This window comes from Pterocles gutturalis, unplaced genomic scaffold (assembly GCF_000699245.1).
Source record: "Pterocles gutturalis isolate BGI_N339 unplaced genomic scaffold, ASM69924v1 scaffold28083, whole genome shotgun sequence".
In the NCBI taxonomy this organism is placed as follows: Eukaryota; Metazoa; Chordata; class Aves; order Pterocliformes; family Pteroclidae; genus Pterocles; species Pterocles gutturalis.
In genome coordinates this window covers 22504-48305 of record NW_010118964.1, presented here as the reverse complement: position 1 = coordinate 48305, position 25802 = coordinate 22504, and the positions used below count along the sequence as shown (strand labels likewise).

General features: G+C 40.5%; 1 long non-coding RNA gene across 1 annotated transcript in view; it reads right to left on the bottom strand.

The window, feature by feature from the left end:
- LOC104463907 overlaps window positions 1-21060 on the bottom strand; it is a 73791-nt gene extending 52731 nt beyond the window's left edge. The window contains exon 1 of the long non-coding RNA XR_727573.1: window positions 20950-21060. This is a non-coding gene — a long non-coding RNA (uncharacterized LOC104463907). The remainder of the gene's footprint in view (window positions 1-20949) is intronic.
- Between the last annotated feature and the right edge of the window lie 4742 nt (window positions 21061-25802).

Sequence of the window (25802 nt, the reverse complement as noted above, 5' to 3'; positions counted from 1 at the left end):
GTGACTGCCTTAATCACAAGTCCCTGTGTTTTCAGGATTAGACTTTTTCAGAAAAAGTCCAAAAGAGTCTTCACAACATATATTATAATTCAGGAGAACAAGCCATTCACCTTAAAGCTGTAATCTCTCTTTGTACTGCAAGAGGAAAGGCTTTCACAGTAGAAACTACTTCAGTAGGTCAGTGTTAAATCATTCGTGCAGGGCACGGACAACTCTTGCTAAATTCCACAGTATCACCTAAGCAAAGGGATCCTGACCTGAATCCCCTTGTTACAGACAAGCATTCAGATCATCAACCCAGACCTCATCTCAGACCATTTCCTTCACTGTTGGATGAGTTGTCTGGAAGCAATCATTCCCAGTTAAAACTTTATCAAAATATCTTCCCATTAAAAGTCTAGTTTGATCAACTGGCACTTCAAGACAATTCTTTTATGAGAAACATTCCCAAATATCTCTACCTGGGGAATATCGCGCTTCCAGCTTTGAGGCCAATAACAGGCTTACACACGATAAGATGGAGCTAACCCAGAATGAGGGAGTTGGTGAAATTTAAGAGTCCTGTTTGGACCTGCTCACTTCAGTCAATGAGAAAAGCAAGAACTTCAGGCAACTTACTTTATTTGGGGTCAAATCAGGGGAAAGGAGAAGCTGTGAGGTTGTCTGGTTTTTTTCAATGCAACCACGAAGAATCATCTCCTCAGATGAAAAAAAGACTGAGTAGAAGACATTTGCCTATGCCCTTGCTGCAAGGGGAGAAATCATTACAGCACAGGAAAAGTACCTAAAGTGCTTTTGTTAAATTTTTATAAGGAGTTTTATCCTGCAAGATCCAAGTTTTAAGAAATGTGTTACAGATGCACGTGCAAATAAACCCACATAAGGATTACTGATAGGTTTGCCAGTCTTTAAACAAATAACTAACTTTTAAGCACGAAGAGAAATAGAATTGGACCAATGTAAAAACTATCTGCAAGGAAGGGGATAAGAATATGCGGGCTGTGCAGGATGAGACCATCTGTTTAGCAGCACTGCAGTTGGAGCTGCTTAAACCAGCAGAGAAAGTCTACCCAGATGTTTGTTTTTCCAGTTTTTCCTCTACTGTGTACTTCTGCTTTGCTATTTTACACGATTTTAAGAGAAACAGCCAGAGTAAGTACAAGCTGGAGTATATAAACTAACTTCTTGTATAAATAAGCCACAAAAATTACTCAGACTACCAACCTGACAGAAAAAAAATACTTAAACTGTAACCACCTCCATGGAAAGAAAACATCACCATTAATCTTGCCAACAACAAAAAAAACCCTGTTAAGTCTCTGGTAAGAATACACAGATAGAGCCAGAAGAGACTCGTGAAGATACTAATCTGATCAGTCATAATCATGACACTGAAAGAGACTGAGGAAAGAGATGGCAAAACGAAGGGAGATGTTGATGCAGTGCGCACGGGCCAGGAGGAAGCGCTCCACTTCCCTGTAAAAAAGATGATTTGTGTCCATTCGATACTCAGAGCACTCCTCAATCTTGCTCACAATTCCCAAGAGAGAAGGTATTATCTTGTCCTGCGAGCTATGGAAAATTACATGTCCTTGTACACGAAATCTGTGCCTTTTAAAATCTCACTGTTTTATACAGCATTCAACACTATGACTTGATCGATAACGTACCGAGCTCCAACCTTTTTCAGGTTAAGGGTTAATTACTACTAAGAGATATCTTGATGGTCAGCAAATAAAAATGAAACTTTTATATACTGTAAAAGCCTGTAGGATATTTTAAGTTACAGTGTTACATGTAGACATGTACTTTGAAAGTTAGCTTTGACACTTGCTGCTCCTAAGCAACAACAAAAAAAAGTGAAACAAAAGGCATATGAACAAAAGTTGGATTAAGAGCTACTGCCTGTTTTCAGAAGTGCCAGATGTCAGAACTAAACATGTGAAATTTTAGTTTATAATAATTCTAATACTACAGTAAACATAGAAAAGACTTTCAAAATAATGCAAAACTATTTTGCTGCCAACTCTTGTAGCCATCTCCCCCGCCACAGAAGCGTCCTGGCTACGAACTCTTCTGCGCAGCGAGTTCACTATTGATCACGCTGCCATCTCACTCTCCCTGCTCAATAATCACGCTGCTACGCTTCAGCTCCCGCTAAACGTTTCTGTTTCACAGCCGAGAGGGAAGTTTTTTCTGGGAATTCCTGCAGCCTCTGCCTTGGTTTCCTCTATTGGCAGGCCCAACCTAAGGGCCAGAACAAACACACAGTGTTCGCAAAGTGTTAAGTAGTCCCAGGAGAAGAATCTGTCCTGAAAGTCCAAACAAGACTTTCATGATACGGATTCAGTGATTTCTTCCTCCAAAAGAAGGTGCCAAAGGATATGGGGCAGAAAACATTCTACTAGCATCACTAAGGATAGATTTGAAACAAATCAATGTAAGCGCCTACGAATCTAACCTCCAGTTTTAATGTAAAAATCTAACAGTAAACACAAAGCAAACAGCAAACTTTGTGCAACAAAATACCAAATTTATACAACTAGTTAGTTTTGTAAAAGTAATTAAGATGCTTTTCACAATCAACAGGATTTCTACGCACACTACTTTTGTAAATTACAAATTCTATAAATTATCCAGCCCTGGAATTTTGTTTTGAAGAATGTGAAGAACAATCTCTGATTTTTAATGTTCTCATCAACTTACCATGAACTACCTCCTAATTAGCTCATGCATGAGAAGTACAATAGAAAGGTGCAGCTGAAATTTTAAAAGCGTAAAGATTGACTGATGGTAAGGACACAGATTTCTGGCAATCTGTTGTATCTGAAAAATGTTCATCTGCAAAGCATTTTACAAATATTAAAGCAACACATAATTTCTCCTCCACACAGACTTACTATGTCACATTGGATATAAAAATCCAGCATCTACCCACAGCTTCAGCACACTACATAATGCTCTGCCACAGCTATGGAGATAGGTCAAGTTACACCAAAAAAATGCACACTTTTGTTATCTCAATACTTTAAAAAAAAATAAAAAATTACACAGTCCAGCAATTCAAAAAGGGAAGTATTAGAAAAATGCTCACTTTTCCCTTGAAACTTAAGTGGAAGCTTTAGATCCCACTTCAACCTTTCCCAGTCTTCCCCTTACAGGTCAAGAGTCAGTGCTATACTGCACCTCATTTAATTTTCCATTTCTTTCACCTCTCACCTCCCTTTCTGCTCCTAAATACTAAAAAAATACTTAAAAGCATTTTATGGCACAGCTGCCATCGCTGTACAAGCAGAACATATCCAGCCCAATTAAAACAATTACTATACTTCAGAATTCTGGGAAACTTATAAAGATATTTTTACACTATTGATAAGTGACTAATCTTTGGATTAAATAATTCCAATTAAGGAGCAATTGTTTTCTTTTCTGGGAATTTGCTGGTACCAGTCTAGGAACTCCACCCAGCAGCTTTGGGAGTTGTCTTTTCTTACTTAGTCATCCAGCTTTGGAAAGCCTCCAACCAAAGATCCCAACCTGCAAGACCCTGTTTTTAAAAAGATAAATGTCATGACTTTTATTCGCTAGGCATCTTTTTTTTTCAATCCACCCACCGATATTAAGATTAGTGTTTCCTTTTTATCTAATAAAAGTCACTACAATTCTCAGAAATAGCTCTTTTTCATAGATTTTGAAGAATTTCATCTTATTTCGTCTCCAGAATGTTAAGCTTATAAAGTGAATGTACTGAGAACAAACACCAAGGTTCTTTTTACTCAATCTTTTATCGGACAAACACCATTCTGCTGTTGACACCACTTGCAAATGTATATCACTGTATAAAATCCATATCACACACACAGGATTTGTTCCTAAATAAGAAGCGGTGGGGAACAGAGGAGCACCAGCATAGTAGCCGCAAATATATCTACTTGCCATTTGGAAACCATGATTCACTGACATTTAGAAGCCAATCTTTTAGCTTTTAGAAACTGTCAACACAAGAGAAAACGTGCAAGTTTTACTAACAGACACTTCAATACTATTGTGTCCAAGAGTCTTAAGTAATTGAATTAAAACCTAGGATGCTTCAAACAAAACATATTTACTAGTTATCCCTTTTTATCTTCCATAGTCCACAAATGTAGCTGTTGAATGTTCTGGACTTGAATTAATTCCAACACTAAATCTGATTCCTGGCCCAAATTTTAAAAAAAAAGATCAGATTGAAGAATATCAAAGCATGGAACACACTAGGTTTTATATAATATATAAATTATAATGTATCTGACAACAGATAAATCTCTCTGTAAGACTGGGTTATTGGAATACTAATTGTCAGTTTTCCTACTCTGAGAGCAAGAAAAAGTCAGTACATTGGTAAAATTAAATTATTAGTTTCAATAAAAATACTGTATTTCTTAACAGCATAGATTTGGCCATGAGATTTTATATAACATCATTTACACCTGATTGTGTTTCACTTCCAATTTTTTTAATCCTGCAAGGTAAAAAGCAAATACTTATGAAAGGGGCATGCAACTGGTGCCAAAGTTTCAATTATAGACTTTTCTATTTGGCAGCAACAAGTCAGGACTTGTGAGTCATTTTCTTTTCCTTCAAATCATCATGCTAAAGGAAGAAAGAAACCCAGAGATGCTATTAGCACTTCAGTATCTGCTTATTCTTAAATGCTGCAGATGATGCCATATCTAAGCATTCAGCATTTACTTGTGTCGACAGGGAAAAAACCACTTTTTCACCCTCTTTTATAGAACTGTAAATAATACAAACAATAGAACAACCATTACTGAGAACAGTTGACTTCTGTTAAAATTTGAGCTTGTATTTTTAGAAGTTCCTCTCCCCTCTGCATTGTATAGGGTTGTATGTACAGGCATAAAGTAGCGGTCCATTTTAAAAGGCTACGTTCTAAAAAGATTGTGTAATTCAAAGGAATAATCACAGACAGTGATGCCCCTGAACCCCCAAATACCAACTTCTTCTCTTAACTGCATCATGAAGCATACAGGTTGTTTTTTTTTTTAAATAAACTGAATATGTTTAAGAACTTAACGTGATCATATAACAGGGACTTTTTCAAAAGTTATAAAAGTTTTTCATCCCAGGTCTGTGACAAGACAATCCCTTTTTTAAGGTCACAAAAACGAATGTATCATCAGACAAACAGAAGCTAACAAAACTCATACCAACCAAAAGCTACTTTTGTTTCTGAACAGCAGTTCAGCAATATGCACTTTGCCAACTAACCTATCTCCCCAAAATACTTCTAATATTTCAGAAGCTCACATGCAAAAACCATGTTCGTATTTTATCAAAAAAAAAAAAAAAAAAGGAATGCAGAAATCTCATTTCCTTGCTCTAAAATTACACTGATTTGGAAAACAGACCAGTAATATTTAATTCTAGATCAGCAACAGGTTTTAATAGTCAAATACCCTATAAAACACATCATCTACACTTACCTATTTAACCCAGTTATTGCTCATGTAAAAAATTCCTTTATGCTGTTTTCTAAGACTTATTTTACACACATTCACACATCTAAAAATGTGCTATTGTTGAGACAGAATTTACTGGAAAAGTACATCCATTGGAGAGATACTGTAGCACACTCGCTCCAAGACACCACTGCCAGTTTCATCTATAAGTAGAACTACTTCTGTGTGTAAATACATATACACAGACACCCACAAGCGGAGTATCTGAGTGCCTTTTCACTAGCTCACACCTAAAGAATTTCAACAGAATTTAAAGTAAACAATATGAATTCACTGATTATTTTTTTTAATAAGTAATCTTGAAGGCTGGAGGGGTTTTTGTGCAAATTATCATTTACAAGAGACCAGCAAGCAGGATCCTCCACAAAAACCAGAGGTGAGCCCCTTCAGGGTAAAAGCCTAGAGATGCAGCTGAGCATCCGAGAGCACTTAGCTCGCACACTCAACTCTTCACACCTCGATGCTGACAAAGAACAAGGACAGCTTTAACACAAGTGAGCTGCAACTTTAAGTCTACAGATACTCATTTTTTGGCAAAGACTATTACTGTTTAGCAGAGCTTGTCTTTATGTGCCACCATCCAGCGAGGAAGAAGCCCTCAAAGCATTAAATTTGCTAATCTCCCGAGCAGAGGGAATTGCTGTTAAAAATGCTGTTTAGACAGACAGGCTTCTATGAAAGTCTGCTCCACAGGCTCATCAAACTCATTAAAACTAGCTTTAAGTCCCAGGCTTGGGAGTGTAATCCCTTTGAGAAACCCGCAGACTAGGCTGAGAGAATAGAGATAGGGCAGTTCCTGAACTGAAAGCTGTATGAGCCCTGTTCACCCCAAAGAACACACCACGGTGCCAATCTTCTCAGGTATCATCATTAACTCACTGTTGCACACCAGCTCCTTCCAACACTGAATTTAAACACGGCAGTGGAGCAGTCTCTTAGGAAACTACACGCAGACTTTGTGTCTTTTAGTCCAGCAGCAGAAAGGGTGCTGACCTGCAGCAGCGCAAACCCTTCAGCCTCTACCCACTGTGGAAACGCCTCCCTTTCTCGTCTGTACTACACCAAGCTATTTAAGTTCTCTTTGAGCTGGCACAGCATAAAATTAATGACTGTCCTTAAAGGAGTAACAGATGATGGCTTGAGCGTGCACCTCCCGCTGGCGGCGGCAGTGTTGGGACGGGGAAGGAGAGCGCTCGTGCTACGCCACATGGCACAGCCTCATAAAAACCTCCACCAGTCCCCATAACTGGCATTCAACTTGCACATATGTAAAGCAACTGGTACAGCTGATTTGCAGGTTTCTTCCTGCCTACAGAGCTGTTGTGGCCCATGGGGAGACTGAAAAAAAAAAAAAAACCAACCAAAAAACCACCAAGTGCTAAGGCTGCAAGGAGGCAATGCGCAATGTCACAGGCATCTCATTTACAGAGATACAGAAACAAAAGCTGCAACTGGAAAAGGCTGCAAGATGCGGGACTCATACAAAGAGGTCCTTTGCACAGGACAGCCCCCAGCAGTAGGTTGCCCTGTGGGATTTTGCTCAGGAAGTCATGGCACAGGGATGTTTTCAATCACTCCAGGTCCTGAGCAGAAGGCAGGACTGCAAACTGCCGTGCACAGTGGATCCTCAGCTGACCATCAACTGAAGAACTGCAAGAAGCAGCTACGGCATGAATTGCAGCCTTCTGATACCAGCATTTTAGGTAAGTGTAACAGCATGTCTCTTCAAAATACCACCAGGAGGCTGGATATAAAGATTCCCAGTCCAGTGACTAGACAAAAAGTAAAACTATGAAATTAGAAGGTTCCCTATGGGGTCAAAGCAGTAAACCCGATTCTGATTAAGTTGCATTACCAGACAGAAGCAGGATCTCAATAATTTACAGCCAGAGACAGGATAAGTGTCCATTAGCATTAGTGTCTATGGATGTACACTTTTTCCCCCCACACACATTTTTAAGGCCTCCGAGACCATGTCTGGGTCTCTGTCTCTTCCTGGCTCTCAAGAACCACTGAAGTAAAACCCTGCTCTTCACGCAGAAGAGAAGCCTTCGTCTTTGCAACCCCCACACCCCCAACTGGTAGGTAAGGAAGAAGGCAAGATCATTTGATGTGAATCTGGACACAGTAAATGGTCTCTAATGGTATCTCGAACACAGACCTCAGGATAATTTTAAAAAGTTACGAGGTTGGACATGATCCAAACTGCAGGAGAACACATCACAGCAGGATGTTCTTCAGATGTGTCAGTGGCTCTTAAGTTTAGGAACAAAGTTGCCTGATTTATTTTTTTTTTAATATAGTTGCCTTTCACCATCAGCAATCTTGAAAAGGGCCAACTTGAAGCCAAACACAAATGTAACATGAAGTATTAACAGCAGAAAAAAAATAAGCTAGATCTATCATTATGGAAAACTGGTCTCATGATATTAAAGGTGTCTAAACCTCCATCAGTATGTTCTTGCCCTTTCTTCCTCCAGAAATCAGCGCAGAGTGCTCAACTCACTTGTGCCTCTTCCCCTGAAGAGCAGTGCACTTCCCACTTCAACACCTCTTTTCTCCCAGAAATTACTACCTCAGGAGTTAGAACTAATTTGACAAAAATCTATTCTGCGCCATCATCCCCAGCTTGTGGAGGTTTAAAGAAGCCCTTGCAATGTATTTACTGACCAGTTAGAACCAGCTGTCCATCCAGTCTCCACCAAAAACAAAGGAGTAAGAATATTTGGGTAGAGGTCTGGATTTTTTTTTTTTTTAGTAACTGCTTTATATGCAAGGCATTTTCATGTGTACATTTTTGAAAGGAGTTGTACAAGTTACTCCTCTTCCTCCCCCAAATTCCAGAGACTGAGGTATTTCTTTAGACTACGAGAACACCAAAATAAAAAATAATCACAAACAAAACTAGCACTGGGGATGCAAGACCATAATGATGCTTTTTCTTTACCGTGTCCCCAGTTTTGGGGTGGACAGAACGTCCCTGCCATGGTTCTAGGTCCCAGTCGCAGGAGATGAAGGCACCATCTCCTCGGGATGAACCGGGACCATCTTCGTGTCTTTTACTTTTCTCTGATGCTTCTAAGTGAAGGAGGAAGGCGAGGGGAACAAGCTGCCAGCCACTTCTCTGGCTGTCTAGCACCAGCCACCCAAGAGGTGCTTGAACAATTTTGTATATATAAAGCTTGTACAGCACTTTAGGAAGCTGTGGGATGAAAAAGACTATATAAACGTAAGATATTATTATTATTAAACCAGTGATCTGACAAGAAGAGACAGCTTTTCAAATCTGTACAACAGCTTGAGCTGAGAGATCAGGGAGTCCAATTTGAAAAAATAATAATCTGAAACGAATTTCAGGATTAGAAGTGGCAGCTCTTTTGTGGATTCTCCATGGCAGGTAAATTTAGTAGGCTACTTTAATTTTGCATCGTTTTAACTCCTGGCAATGTCCTGTGCATTGAATCTGACAGAGAGACAGAGTGTTTGAAGCTGTCGCGGCTACATTTTAGTCTCCCAATTTTACAATCGGTGTTTGAATCTGCTGCTACAACTCTGGGTACAGAGATCAGAGGCTTATCAAAGAGGCATCCATTTCAAAGACAAGCAGCAGCTTTGACTTCATTCCTTCAACACTTAAAATTCCAGAAAAAGCAGATGAGCACACCACAAAACAGGTCTGAAGGAAATCTCTATCGGCTGTAAACCTGTAACCTATTTCAGTACTAATTTTTTAAGGATCTGTTTTGGTCTCATGTAAAATGAGTGTGTTTAGCAGACATAATCCTCTCAACAGGTGAGCGTAATATATGCTTTTTCCTGTAACTGAAAGCACATTTTAAAGTGGTTTATTGTTTTCTCAAGCATTAACTGAAGAACTACTTCAATCAGTTACTTGAATTTTTTTTTCTCACTAAAAATGTCTTCCCTTTCCTAACAAAGCAGCGCTTCATTTCTTTATTGCTGCCCTTATTTTAACTGCATGGATGAACCAAGTGCACCGCAGGCAATGTGTTGTTTGCAGGAAGATGGCATGGCGTAAAGGTACACCACTCTCAGGGAGTTTGCCAGGGCTGCAATGTGCTGTTGTTCGCATTCAGCTCTTTACCTTAAATCGGGTTTGAGCATTCATGTGACCGATAACATTACTGATCTCACCAGCATCCCTCCCGTCAGGTCTGCAGTCAGGCTGGCGATGGACCTGCTCACACGGGACACCGGCTGCTCCGTACCGTGAAACGTGCCCGCAGAGGGCCTGGCATGACAAGGGGCAGAACAGGAAGGAGAGAAATCATCCTAAAACAGAACTAACTTTTACTGCTGTCAGTTCTGCCTTTTAAGCTAGAAATGTGCTTTGTCTGTACCTCTAATACGGAAGAGAAATGCCTTTCAAGAATCTGAGAGTTTTTCTTCCTTCCTTTCCCATAGAAGCAGTGTAAGGACTTCCCACACACACTGCCCATCACCAAGACCTTTATCCACTCGAAAGTACCCACCCCTCAGCTGCTTTTTGCTGGAAAGCAAGAGTGGCTTGCTGTAAAGTGCCAGAGGGATGTGCAAATGTGACCAGAGTTCCTGCAGGCGAGCGCTGCCCAGCCCAGGAAAGCTCTGCAAAGCTTGCACTCGCAGCAACCGATAGCATGGCAAGGTAACCACAGGATTTAGGTATTCTGATGGTCACTGCCATTATTTAGGATAACTTGGCTCCTGCCAAGCTAGTGCAGGTGATTGCAGCCCCAAGCCTACATCTAGCTTCTTTTTTTCCACTACAAACCTGGTGCTTCTTATTTGCAGTTCTTCAGCTGCTCATCAGCAGGAGCTAGAGGCAAAGGGGATAATCAGCAACAGGTTAATTTGTCCAATTAAGCCTTCCCAGATCTGGCATTTGGAACCTGCAATCCAGCACAGTCCCCAAAGCTGTGCTCAGCCAGCTAGCTTGAAAGGGAGCCGCACGCCTCTGACAGCCGAGGGGAACAGCCAGGGAACACATTAAACGGCATCTGAAACCCGTGGTCATACCAGCAGACTTAGCAAAGCTACGCTGCAGGTGTAGACATGTCCTAAAGTGCACTGAAAGTGCGTAAGAGTTCAGCTCTTCAGTGCTCAAACCACTGCTGACAAACAGGACTGAGAAGTCTTAACACATTCGGGCGTTTTAAAAAAGCACTCCCAGCGCTATCTTGTGCTAAATGAATGCTTGGGTTTAAAATGAGCTTTTAAAACTCCAGAATGTTTACAAGGCCCTCTTCTCACAGAGCAGCTCATTTATCAGCATTCAGCCTATACACCAGAATTTCTTTGGTGATATCCTGCCCGTTAAAAGTTCCCCCACGCGCCGCGTCCTCCCCTCTTGGCAAACTAACTGAAGAACTTGACCAACACTTCATCCTGCTTTAAAGCACGGTTATTTACCCTGTAGGAAACAAAGCATTTAGAAAATGACAGAAGTTTTTAGAAGAGGTGATGACGCTGTGGCTACATTGGCCAATTCAGCAAACCGGATCCCTTTAATTTATGCACTGAAGCAGGTTACTGTTTCCATTGCTTGTTGAATTTCAGAGACCCACAAGGAAAGATAAAACCCCATTTCTTGGGCAGAAGGGCATGTGCTCGTGCTGGTCCTTAAGAGTTTTAATCTTTAAGAGTAATAAGCAATGAGCTGATCCTCCAAGCACACAGGTCTGTATAATTTGCTGCAGAAACCAGCACGTGTGTAACTCCTGCGTTATGGTCAGCATCTAACGCCAGCAAAGCACCTGCCCAGAGCGGATTCCCAACCCCACGGACCAGTCCGCCCCGTCTTCACCACTGAACTCTGGTCTAGTGCTGCAGCGTCTGATATAACTGTTCCTTTTAAAAAGTCAGTTAAAAAATGCAGAAATCTAGCCATAAATAAGAATTAGTGCTTCAAAAAATTGTGCAACCCCAATTTTATGGTTTTAAACAGAGACAAGGTGGAATCATGAATGGTGGCAATGTATTTCAGATGAAAGCTTTCAAGCAGATGAGAAATAGCTACAGGAGCTGGAACCTGAGTAACTACAGTTGCATTAAATTATTCCATCTGCAGGTCCATTAAAAATTGTTAATGGTTTTGTATGGCTTTTATATTTATTGGGTGGGTTTATTCCTATGTGAGTCATACATATTTATTACTAGGGTCCAGATAATGGTTATTAATAAAACTTATTTGCATACTGTCTTGATGCTGGTCTAAATATTTACAACTTGACTATAAAATACAGAATTTATTATTTTTTGGTGATTTGGATTTGGGGGGGGTTTGTTGTGTTTTTGTTTTTTTTTAAATGAAAAAACAAAACAAAACAAAAACCCACAACCTGGTAAAGCCATTTCTTTTTTCAGGTCTACAAAGCACTAATTCTTTCAAAGCTTTAAAGCACAATTTGTGTTGAGGAAGTAAGAGGAGATCCAAAGCTAAAGCAAGCTAGTTTTTATAATTAAGAAAATGCATATATTTCTACACATAATTATGAAGAGTAACAAAAGCTCAGTATTAAAATAGGTCCACTGAATCCCTGGAATTGTGCCTGCCAACTAAAACACCTACTATGAATTTAGTAATGGGTTATGCAAACATAAATTACAAGGCCAGACATTTTAAAAGGAAAAAAAGTTGATTTATTGTCACATTGGAGACACGGCAGGATAGAAGCACAATTTCATTTTTCCATATATTCATCAACACTGCAGATGTGTTAATGCAAAAAGAATTCTAAAATAAAAATGACTCTCAACTGCTCTAATTCTCATATGTCATTTAATTTACTTTTAAAAAATGGTTACCAGGAAGCTTTTTTTTGTTGTTGTTGTTTGTTTTAAGCAAGCAAAACATACTAAAAATTCCTGGAAGAAAATTGATTTTAAGAACACTTTACAAGCATTTTCTCTAAAAATTAACCTCAAGACTTCATCCAAAATCGAGCATAAAAGAGAGGTCCAGCAGACTGTTGGGGTATTTAGATTTTTTTTTTAATAGAAAAGCTTACAGCTATGATCTGTAACCCAGTCATTTTGTTTGTGAGCATTCTCACTCAACATATTAATCGTTTCTGCTCTTGTTTCAAGCAGATCCAACTATTCACTTATCCACTGTCAGAGCAATGAAAAGCATCTCTCGTAACTGGCAACTATTATTAAAAGTTATTCATGACAACATAATAATTTTAATGAGAACAACATGTTCCTTTAATTACACCTGAATGACTTTGAGGTGGTCCGGCGGATGAACTGAAGCAGATTTACAGCATATTTGTTCACAAAGTAAAAAGGAAAAGTACTAATTGAAGATGTTTGTTTATTTCTGCTTTTGGTAAACACACATAGGAGGGAAGAGCAGCTATCTTGCTTGTCTGTTATTTTTCTAAGTTGGATCCCAAAAAGAAGTCAAACTAACATTCAAATGGCTCAAAGGAAATTTAGGGACCAAACTTTGGACTTGCTTTGAGAGGACGCAGTCTTATTTTTGTGTGATGTATATATAAATTCCCAGTTTTACACTTACCTTTGTAAGTAACACAGAACGGAAGAATGGCTGTTAATTGTTGGTACCACAGGGAGAAAAATCTCGGATTTTGCAGTGAAATACGCTGACTGGTTTTTAAGGGATAGTATTTCAACGAGGCATTCAGTAAATCAGGTTGTTACTCCTACTGCACACTTATTTAAACTGCACCCACTCTCCAGGAGGAAGGATGACAAATTCCCTGAAAGATCAAGTTTTTTTCCTTCAAGTTCTGACCTTGAAAACATTCTCCTCTTTTAGACCTCCACTCCCCAACCTTCCCCGTGACCCGCTTGCTCGCTCTGGCCAGCTTCCAAATGGGTCAACGCTGGAAAGTTCAAGCAAAAGGCAAGTACAACTTGAGAAAAATAAACTGTTTGCTTTGCATTGTTTCATTCTTAGGTGACAGCAGAAAGGCATAGGAGCATCGGATGTCTAACAAGGGAGATTAATGTGTAAATATTTGCTTACAAGAATGTCCCTTTGTAAGCCGCAGTCAGACCAAAAATATCCCCTATTCTCCTCTTCTGCACTGGGAAATACAGCACCCGCGACATGACCGAAATCTAATACCTGCAGCCGATGTTGCTAGAAGAAAAATGCACTCTTCAACTGTCAGGCATGTTTAACCAGAAAAATGCTTAAATAGAATAAATCTAAATTACTACGAGCAAGTGACTTCAGAGTAATTAATTTCTTCAACTACCGTAAGATGTTGAGTTGAATCAGATGTGTCTTCCTCTTGAATATTTTTGAACTCTTGAATAAAGTAATCATCCGTATATTCTCAGCTTTATAAAGAGACTTTTGAGGTAAATGTGTTGTAGAAAATTTATTTAAGGATATTTTTAAAGAAAACTGAGACAGAGACTAACTCAAAGTGTCCTAGATCAAGTGATTTCAGAAAAATGCTTCAAATCAAACTTCTCTGCCTGGTAACATCTAATGCACGATCATTGCGTCTGTAGGTCCAAGGATTTGTTCTCCTAGATTTCAGACCTTTACAAATGCTGTTGTATGGCTACACAGTTATCCATGAAATCCTACATTCCAATAATCCCCAAAATACGGACTCCTTTTGTCAAAGGACCTTCAAGTCCTGTTACCTCAAAATAAATTCCCCAGGTTCTGCAACCCCACAGCCTGCCGCCCACCCACAGCCCCTGCTGCCATCCCCTCCCTGCTGGGAAAGCAGAATCGCCTGCTCTTGGAAAACAAACTGGAACCAACGCTTTACCGAACCAAGGATGTGAGTTCAACCAACAAACTGACCCAGGGTTTAGGGGAGTTGAATAATGTCTAGTAATTATAGTGGTGCAAATGGTCAACGTGGAGAAAAATGGAAGTCAGTTTTATGAGATTCCCAGAAAACCACACCTGTGAATTATAATTCTTCTATTGTTCCCTCACTTCCAATAAAGTAAAAAGGCAGCAAGAAATCATAATCTAGAAAAGCACGTCAGAAATACTGATGGCTTTCCTATTAACAGTTAGAATATGCTAAAGTCAAATATGTATTAAATAATGACAACAAAATTATTGAGACCAAGGGACCTCCAGGATAAGGTTTGATCTGATATAACCTGACTGACTCCACAAGAGTTGTTTTTAGATTATATTTAAAGACATGGAGCTATTTTTCATTATTTTTCTGCAAAAAGTCACATAATAATAATACACTACTTCATTTAGCTTTTGAAATAACAAGCCCATGTAGTACAAATTACCATAAACATCATTTACCTTCCAGCAGAACCTCTTCAGAAAACGGAGATATTCAATAAAAACATGGAAAGGGAAGACATGGCACCTAAATATCACTATCCTAAAGGAGAGATACTCATCTTTGTTCCAAACCTGCAAGATAGGTCATACCTCGGTGTTCTTATGATTTTGTTTTTTTTACAGAAGGAAAAGGTGAAGCTTTAACTCACGAAGGAGAGTATCCTATGTATTTAGCATTCTGCTATTCTGATATGGTTTTAAATATATGAATATTCTTCAAGATACAAACCAATTTTATGATAGCACTAAATGAACACTGATAATTGCATTTGAGCCATACAAATTAATAGAAAAGATTATTTTTGAACAAACTGCTTAATAGCAAATTCTTCTTAACAAAAATCTTAAAATCTCCTTTTCAAAGTCATGGGAAGAGAGAAAGAAAGGAGAACTTAAGCATTTCGCTTCCTCATTTTTTTCCCTGAAATAATTTTTAAGTAATAACTCAGGAAATACACAGAAAGATGGTATTTTTTTTATTCCCTGCCATGCACTGAGACATTTACTTTCTACAAATGGTACTAACTGCATTTAGTTGTATTATGCTAGCTAAATTTTACATAAATATGTCATGCATGTCCATAGTCAGGACCCGAGATTACCAGGATTCCTGTATGTTCCTGGTGAAGGGGAGGAAGGAACATTCACACACTACATACTCTCAGGCACACTGGGAAACTAAACAAAAAAAAATATTTTTTTTTTTTTAAAAGGAGTAGAACAACCCAGCTCTAGATGGCAGCAAATCAATATTCACCCCTGTGTACACAGACATGGAGAGCATCAACTATTTTCAAACAGACCCTATATTTTCAGTAGTTTTTCTAGACATGTTATTATTTTCACTTTGTCACACAGGCTAGACCAAAGTTGGCTGTGCAAAGCTGTCAGGAATCAACCACGATTCACTGCTGGCAATTAGAAAGATGCTCCTCTCATTTCAAGAACTAATTCAACCAACAGAATTAATATTCTTTTTTTTAAACTTGATTTGATTATCTTGTGCTGGAGAGACTGGATAATTCAATAGAACGATCCAGAAACACTGCAGACTAAGAATTTAAGAATCTAAAATTTAAAAAATGGAGCCCACGCATAATAACCATGTTCATTTCCTTTAGCCAGTTATGACTGGAAATGATAACGTGGGTTAAAAAAAACAAAAAGACAACACCATAGATCTTAAAAACGTGCATCACCCTAATACATAATGTCATTAATAAAACTATTACTTTTGTAACAAAGTCTACAGACTCATCTTTGCTTCTCTTCTGCAGCTGTGGCACTGCAGAAATGTCACCGAGCAGGACGACAGCACTAGTGACAAGATCGAGGATGAATGCCCAGGTAACGTTCCCCATTAGGGATCAACCCAGGCAGCACAGAACTGATCATGCCAAACGATCCATACGGGGTAAGCACAGGGAAAGCAGCTGTACCACGCTGGACGAACGCACGCCCACGAGCCCGGGGAGCACACAGCAGCGCAGCCCCGGATGGCCTCAGTGCCACATCGCTGTCACACCGCAGAACTGGTGTTTATTTATAAAAGTGCTCGGGGTCAGCAGGCTGCCACATCCACTCAGTCAGTGTTAAGATGTGCTTTTCATATGCTCATTTATTTTGTTTTCTGGCACCTTCCAATACTCCATTTTCCAGGGCAATTTAAAGCTATTGGTTTGAGAACGTGCTCGTGTTGCCGTGTGTCTGTGTTTAAAGGTTCTCTCCATCCTTCCATACCTCTGCTGATCCAATCTTTAAGCTGCTTTACCAAACACAGATGTCAATTTGATCATTTAAAGGTAATCCTGACTTTCTAAATCTCCGCCGACAGAGTACATTTGCAACCTGGAGACAGCAAAGGGCAACAACAGCGAGGAACCAACAGTTCAACTTACCGTCAGGAGCAAGAGCAGTGACCACAGGAAAGCTCACCAGGGAAGCTCCTGGAGCCAAACACACGCGTCATGCAGGCGCGTTGTACCTGCCTGATTTTTAAGAGCTCGTGCTCTCACATTAGAGAACTAGTATCTCGTTTAATGTCCCAGGAGCAGCTGGCCCAGGGCTCTCAGGCTGGTCTTGTCTCCTGTGCCCAGTTTAATCACCCCTGTTTCAGGGGAGCGTGGTAATAACCCCCACAGCTCTGCCGTCATCTGGATCACACCGCTAAATCCCAAAGGAAAGCAGTGCAGAGTTACAGCTCAAACAGGCCTAAGTATTGTTGCCATTCCTCTCTGTGAGTATTTAACATTTACATATTACTTATTTACAAAGTCTAGGCTTACTCAGTTATTTGTTTCTGGTATTCTTCCTGGTTGGCGTTGACTAGCTTAAAAGTACCTGGAAGTACCAGATACGCTTGTCAATGTCTAAAGCAGAAACAGGTAAATAAAAGCAGTCACTCAACTCGGAATCTGGGTAGAAATGATGGCAAAGTTACAAACATCAGGGAGTATCTTCACTGAAAACTATTAACTGAAATTATTTAGTCACTAAAAGAAAAATTCTCAAAGATGGTCATTCAAACATTTGCTTATTCACAGAATCAGCGTATGAGGACACGGTGAATTAGAGCAAGAATTTCACAGAGGTTGAAACACCCAAAAAGTATAGTCACAACAGTTCAGGAACTATCACTATAGAAAAATCATCATCCAATGATGGGTGGCAATTCACATGATATAGTTTGAGATGTCTTCCAAGTAACAGTCACATTAAATTGATATTTCAAGTAATCTCCTGACCAGTCCCAGCCTTCTGCAGCTGCTGCTCAAGATGAAACAGAGACTGAAAACATCCCAAAACATCTGTGAGCAGCAGGTCTGATATGACCTCTTAAAAGGTATGAGGAAGTAAAAAGTATTTTTGGAATAACAGGAATTAAGAACCCTTTCCAAAAGTTTCTGTACGCAACAACCACCACCACATTTTCTGTTCTCATAAGGTTCCCAAACATGAGACACTTCTTCCCAGAGTCACCTCCCAGTATGCCAAGTCAGAAATAGTATTTTAACATTTTTAAATACCAAAAGCCCTAGAGTCATTCCTATAAACACAAAAATATTATATTTCTGTTACAGCAACTTGATAAAGGAAGGCAGAATTGACTGAAATAGATCTGTCACATTTTTTAAAGTAAAATGAAACAGAAGCATAAATATCCTCAACTTTGTTAGTAATTTTTTCAAATCCCTTTCTACTACACAGGAGGTTGCTTGCAGTAGACATTATAGGAAGTCCAGGGGACATCCCAGCCAGCAGTGGATAGGAAAGTCAAGGCAATCGACACTTGTCTCCTGATTTATGGTGAGACTGGCTCCAGCAGAGGAAAAGAGATGCTGGAACAGGCTGAACCACTACAGGGATACACACAGAATAAAAAAGAAAATGGGAATTAGAATTCTGAAACTAATTGTTACATTTAACAATCCCATCTTTGTGGTTTTGGGTTTTTTTGTACCAAGAAAGACATCACTTTATTGTGGAAATTTAAATAAATAACCCAGTATACAGCTTGATTTATCTGAAGAACAGTTCTGCATGTTCAGCTGGTTCTGTACTACAGAACTTTTCTGTTATTAATACGAGCATGTTTGATGTTTCAGTAACATGGATGGATCCGTTTGGAATGCCAGTGGCTCACTGTGCGTTTCCTGTCTTTCACCATCCTGGGTAGGTTTTCAGACAGTCTCAGTTTTGGAAAAAATCAGATCATGTAGATAATAATCCTGCCTTCTAATTTTCAACTGTCATCCAAAACTGCCTGAGCTTTGGAAGCACTCACAGACTTCCCTTCTTTTGGGGGGTGCAGAGAACAGCTGAAGGTGAACACACAGTGCACAAGCTTACACTTGTGTTAAGAGGAGTACCAGTGAAGCTTTCCAGCGTGGCTTGAGGATGCTGCCTCACTCTGTTCTTGACCCTTACACACCCACATGGATAGGAGAGGAGGGGGGGACCCTGTCAGACCCCGTACGTCTGCGCTCCTTCCTCCTTGGAAGCAATAACTGCTATCACATCTGTCACAGCTGGCTATTATTACAGTTTGGATAATTTCTGCTAGTTCTTTGATGCTGTTTTAATTTTTTAATTGTTAGAGACAGTAAAAGAGTCAGATTGTGCTGCTGTTCAGAAACGAAGCTGCAGAGAGAACATCACAGCGGAGAAGACAGAGAAAGCAAGAATACAAAAAAATCCATGCAAGCTTGTAAAGGAGCGTGGCTTCGCAGAGTCCCAGGACACAAGGTCAGGATATAGAATCTAGGACAGATCCCAACACTGGGGAGGTCCAGAGCCACTGTTTTGAACCTGGTCCTTGAATTAATGAAACACCTCTACTCTCGTGCAAAATGTTATATGGAAGGCTACAGAATTATATTTTATAAGAGCATATTTAAAACCATACCATCAAATGATTTATTCACTTCTCTGTCTTGCTTACTGGAAAGAACTAATTGCATATCGTTCTCCCACTGTATCTCTTGAAGGAACTATACAGAGTAGATAAATCTTCCTCTCCACATCAACTCCCACCAAGCTACCAATACCCTTGCACGAGGCACTTAAAAGTGCAGTGCTCGGGTTTGGGTTATTTTTCCCCCACAGTCACCTTCTGCTCCATAAAAATAAAATTGGCCAAAAGAAATCATCCTGAAGCAACTCTGCAAACATGCTATCAGCTAGGAGCTGGCAGGTATAGCCACATGCTGAAGAAATCTGTCATTTTCCTTACAGGAAAAAAAAAAAAAAAAAGGAAGGCATCAGGAAACTTGACGAAATCTCACAGAATGAACGTAAGCTTCTAGTAAACAATTTAAAAATGTGTCCCCAGACAACTATTTATTTTCTGGATTTTGTACAAATTTCCTATACCCTCTACATTCTTTCACTTCTCTCCTTCCTCCTCACCATCCCCACAGTTTGCTCTCCTCTGCAAAGGGAACCGACTCGTTCCTCACCCTCTCAGAGCTGCTGCATTTGCTTTCCATGTGCTTTTGCTCCTTTTAAAAAAAAGTTCTGTTCCTTAGAAGCTGCGGTCCCCAAATTTTCTCTTTATCACAAAAAGAGAATCAATTTCTGCCCCACAAAGCCTCCCCTGGGGCATCAGAAAGTCACTCCCGCTCCGACATTCCCTCTGCCCTCTCCAGGTCAGGCTGCTCCAGCATCCTTCCTTCTGCACCACCAGGAAGCAAAGCAGCATCTGCCACTCGAGAAGGAGCAATAAAGGTTAGAAAAGCTGCCGGAGGCTTCTCTCCCAGAAAGATACTTGTAAGGAACCAATACTTGTGTATTAGTTATCTGGAATGGGCTCGGAAACCCTAGAATACCTCTGGATGAACAGACTGCTGGCAATCACTGGGGGGGAAAAAAACCCCACTACAAACCAACCAACCAAACAAAAAGCCCTACACACTGCCATGCATTCACTACAGTTCATAAAATTAATTTATATGCATTTTCTATACAATTATGCATACATGTACACAGACACACTGCACATGCAACACGAGCATGGGAGAGTTTAAATACCCGCAGCATCCTACTTGCAGCATCCACCTTTCGGAGCCTTGCCTACCATCAGTCCGACACCTTTTACACAGCACCTGCTGCGTGCGACGCACGTCCTCCAAGGGGGGTTTTCTGAAGTGCTCAGCACTGACCTTGTTGCATTTCCAGTGAAATCAGCAGCAAAACTTAATTTGATTTTTGATGGAAAAATGAGCATCTTTGAAGTTGTGCCCTTGATATAGATTTATTCAGGCAGTGAAATGTCACTTTCTACATCCAAGTGCTAAGAGAGTTTGGATTAGTGAAGAAGAATTTTTTTTTTTGCAATTCACCAGGTTTTACTTTATTACAAAATTTATAGCAAGCCTGTTTGAATGCTAGTGTTCCTATTTCCTCTAAAAATGTCAATTCATATTTCATTACTTACAAAATGCAAAAGCTGCCTGGTGAGAAAGCCATCAAAGATAAGCAGTCTTAGTGAAGAGGAGGACTTGGCAATACATACAAGAAAATCATGGAAGCAAACCATCAAGAAAAAACCTCACGTAAGCAGGCCTAACACCATACACCACTGCAAGAAACCCAACAGCCTGGAATAGCTTTTCTCCTTACCTCTGGAGTGTTTTTCTTGAACTCCCGACTTTGCTCAATAAGTTTTTTCCTAGACTGCTCACTTTCATCTTGCCGGTTAGCCAATATTGTTGCTGTGGCATCGAGCTCTCTCTGTCAAGAAAAACAAAAGAACAAAAAAGGGAACTATAGTCAGTTTCTCATAGAAACAAAACCAAAAGCTCCTTTGTCCATCATGCAGTTTGGAAATATCGAGATGGCTGGACTACAGAGCAGTACAGAACAAAGTACCGAGCCTCCAGAAACCGGACCTCCTGAACAACATCAAATGAAGTTCTACCACCTTTTTGATTCCATCTTGCAACCAAAATATCACCACCCTTTCTGCACTTTCCAACTCGAAAGGATCAATACTTTCTTCCTCCTTTTGGTTTATTACCACAAAATTAAGAGACTTTTTTTTCCTAATAAATACTTGGACCATAGTTATCTTAATCCTTGGAAATAAGCTAAATATGACAAATGGATTTGAAGCTAGGCAGCATGCTGGAGCCAGTGACCTAAATATTGCCACTGTAATGCCTAAAACCCCCTCTATTTCTGACTTTGAGGAAAAAAACAGGGCAATATGTCCACCAGATCTTGGTCTGGAATTCTGTAACATATGTGAAATCTATTGCAGAAAAGTGGGAAATACTTAACAGTTGGATAAACCACATTTGAAATTCATCCCAGCTAAGTTTATGCAAGAAAAAAGAGCAACAGAAACCAATGTGGTTAAGCAGTACTATAAAGAGCAATATAACGGCTAAGCAGAAGGCTTTTAAAAACATAAACAATCTGGTACGGCCAGCAACTTGGAAAACTATATTTAAAAAGGAAGCACACATTTAAAGCACAGCAAAGCAAACACAAATCATGAAGGAAGAGGGAATTTCAGGAGACCAAAGAACCAAAGGCTTTGTTTTACAACATGGAGTGCTACCAAGCAACTTTGCTTTTAAAGACACGTTTCCAAGTTGAGAGACAAGAAAGAAAAAGAACTGATTAAAAAAATAAAACATATTTCATATTTTGTGCTATTATGAAGAGTCAGGTGGCAAATGAAGGGCAGGCTTCTTGCCCGCGCTGCTGGAGCGACACCGATGCCCCGATGCACTGACTACCGGCACCTTCCCATTAGTGTCAGAATTCCTTCTGGGACAGGTAGGATAATTTCTCACCGCGAAACATTTCCTTATGTGACATCTCAGGTACGGGCATCGCCAAGGAGAAATGCCATCATGCAACTGCACTGAACTGTTTGATGCTGAAGCCCAAAAGCTCAAGATCTTGCCTGGCATTTACAAACAACAGATACAGAAAGATGCAATTCCAGGAGACAGCAGATATCTAGCTCCGTATCCAAGTTCTGATATAAAATGAGATATTAAATCTTCAAGCTATGTCACAGTTAACAAGCCCCAAATCAAAACTATTTGGAAAACCACTGCCTTTTACTTCTTTACGTGATCTCAACCATGTACACTACAAGTTTCATTTATTTAAAAATCCTAATACAGAACTCGGAAACATTAATAGAAGATTTTTCATACTTTTGTGACTTGATCTCATGAGACACCCCATTTTTTTGTATAAATTCAATGTGGCCAATGCATTATTTCTGCAAGCAAGCACAAAAGTATTGACTTTGAGATTTCAGACTTGAGTACTGGATAACACTCTAAAGTACACACGCCTCCCATGCCTTGCAACCACTCCCTGAGCGGATATTAAATAAAAGGAGATGTAATACTGTACAGAGAGAAGCATACTGGAGCGTCTTTGGAGCGTAACAAAAATAGGAGACCATGTTTCAGTATCGTTCTCCACACCTTTGAAATCAAAAAGGTTCCAATGAAAAGCAAAGAGAAACCAGGGCTCAAAGGTGTCGCAGTGGTGACCTGCCTACAGAAAGGATTCAAAGCCTGGAAGCTTTAGTTCCACCGATTCAACCCTGGCTAATAAACTTTCTGGTCAAAAATAGCCAGTGTTCAATCGCCCCTGCAAAAAGTGAGTCACTACATGGAGTACATTTTGAGAGAGAACAAGCCAGACCATTATCCTCCCCTTGCCCCGAAGTCCCATCGATTTAGGGCAGATGCAGTTCATGCTGCTTAAGCCACAGATAACGGGAGAACTCTCTCCAGGGTTTCTACTTTGACCCATTTCAACAAATTTATTGGGGGTGGGAGGGAGGCAGTGGGAAGAGAGGAGACAAGCAAGTCTTATGCTCTTAAGTGCAGGAGTCATTAAAGCCATGCTCAGAAAACAAACACTAAAAGGTTTCTTTCATGCAATATAAAAAAAACCCAACTATAACTAGGAGGGTCAATCTGCTATCCACTGTAACAACAATCAGCTTGGAGTGTATTTGTCTTCCTTCAATGCAACTATTTCCAGCCTCTTTTGGGCTCCCCAGGCGCTGTCCCTCTTCACTCTGCCTGTCACCCCAGTGCCACAGACCCCGATGACACGGCTGCGCAGGGAGCCCCAACAGGACTGCCCGCCTGCTAAAAATCACTAGCCCACCTCTCCCCTCCAAATTTCTGTGGCATTGAACCTGTTCCCTGCTCAGGACCCCCGGCGGCTACACGTTGCGGTTCCCAGTACAAAAGGGAGGTGGGAAACTGCAGCCGCAGGGAGCGGGGCTGGTGGGATCCCCCCTTTCAGCACCAACCTGCAATTTGATTGACCCCAAGTAATTATGAAACTCCAGCCTCACTGCAGGCAGGTTTCAGGGTTGTTTTCTTTTACGGCTGACATGTCCTTCCCTACGAGATGCATACCTTGATAATCACCCCGCCAGCAGTCTGCACCGCTCGACAACTGACCGGTTTAGCGCACCAGCCTCCTCCTTCCCTTTGTATAACAGAGGCTCCAAACCAGCCCTTCTGCCGCCAAGTCCCATGGGCTCTCCAAAAACTACTCACTTGGGAAAACGATCCTGAAAAGAACTTGGGCTTTCTTGGATGTTTATGAAGTCTCTGTTCCTCCACCCAAAAGGTGGAAGAAAATCAGACTGTATAAGCAGAGAGACCCCGTGGTGCCACGGCTGCTCCTGCCCTGCTCTAACATCATCCATCATAACTACTATTCAGTCTCTGCTTAGAACCATCGTTCCTATGTTTCATGTGGAAAAACTTATAAAAAGCTGTATAACCATCCGCAAGCACTGTGATGCAACTGTATCCCAAAATTTTGTTATTCTCCCATTTTAAAATGCATAACCCCTGCTGCATTTTCCACAAAGCTCCTACGCTGGAGCAAGAACCATACATCAGACCACGAAACCAGACCGATTTCTGGTGGACTTCCAGCCAGGCTGCAACGCCTAGGCTGTGCCTTCAAAAGCCTTATGCGTGGCTGCAGAGGTTAACAGCACCTTTTCACCATAAACCTCGTTTTACTTACTAGAAGGATAGACACAAATCACAACTGCACGTAAATTAGGAATTTTCTACCAGTAAATGTAGTAAAAACCATTTCCTCTGAAATCCTGTATCTCAGGTATTCCCCTTTATCGCCGCTTCCATCAGTTACCCACTCTACGAGATGATCTGCTACTGAAAGGAGTTTTCAGTAGTCTCAGTTTTGTTTTCGTCCTCTCTCAGGATTGCATTTGTCAGATCTATCAAAGCTCTCCATGTAGCTTCTTGCAATCTTTAATTTCCTATTAAAGGCGAATTTCTCGGTGCGATGATGACACCGATGTCGAAGCGTCTGGCACCACGCTGCACGAGCACAGCCTACTCATCTTGGGGAAATCTTACATCTCCCTTGGGCAATCTGCCCTTCAGTCTCCAAACCCCAGAGTTTTAACCTGTTCAGAAGCCTACGTGCTGGTTACGTAAGTATCTCAGAAATATTTCAGAAATGATAAACTGCTTTGCGAGCTTGGTGTGTTTCTCTGGAAGAACAAACAGGCGCGCTCGCTTGATAAGTCTCCAGATTGTGACCAGGGAAGTAACCACAAAGCTGACACCGGGAATTTTCATTAATGTCTATTTTAACTGTAAAAAGCAGGCACCAATTCCAATCTGAAAGCTCTCAGAAAGGTAAAAGGTACTGTAAGAATGCAACAATGGAAGAAGTTTCTTTTCTGTAAAATGAGTTTGTGTCTGCCTCGCCGTAAAGCCCCTTTTTAATGCCAGCAAAAGGAAAGATCAGAGTTCAACAAGAGCAAAACACTTCACCGTTCCCCTCAGCAGTGAACGACAAACCAAGCAAAGACCAGAATACCTGCGTTTTACACTCCTGGAGGAAAAAAAAAAATAAAAATCCAATCCCATTAAGTGTTAAACAAAACATGTTTCTTGAGAAGCATTTTGCCATTTGGCAAACTGATGCAACTACCTTTCACACACAGAATTAGTTAGGAAATTTCAATAAACACATTTTATTTCCGCATACTGAAGCCATTTGACTCCAAGTAAGTTTTTAAACAAGCTTTAACTGGAACAAATTTTGTGATCTATGTAATGCTTTTGGACGGTGAGTCAACGTGTGTGGTGGCCACCGCACAAAGCGGAGAGAGACCAAAACCAGAGGTGCTGATGTAGCTATCAATAATACACCTTAACAGGCTCTTAAAAAATAAAAGGAAAACAAAAAGAAGTTTGTTGTGGCTTTGTCTGTTCACCAGCCACTACCACAAATGCAGGGAAAGCCTATCAGAAAATCTTGCAAGAGGGGAAAGCTAGTACTGGCTTTTCAAAAGGAGCTACTATCAGCATAAACCAGCTGCAGGAGTATCGACACCAGCAACAAATGCACTGCCGGGGAAAAGACTGCCAGTGCCACAGCCAACACAACATTACGCCTGTCTTTTCTTCCGCACCTTGAATTCAAAACTT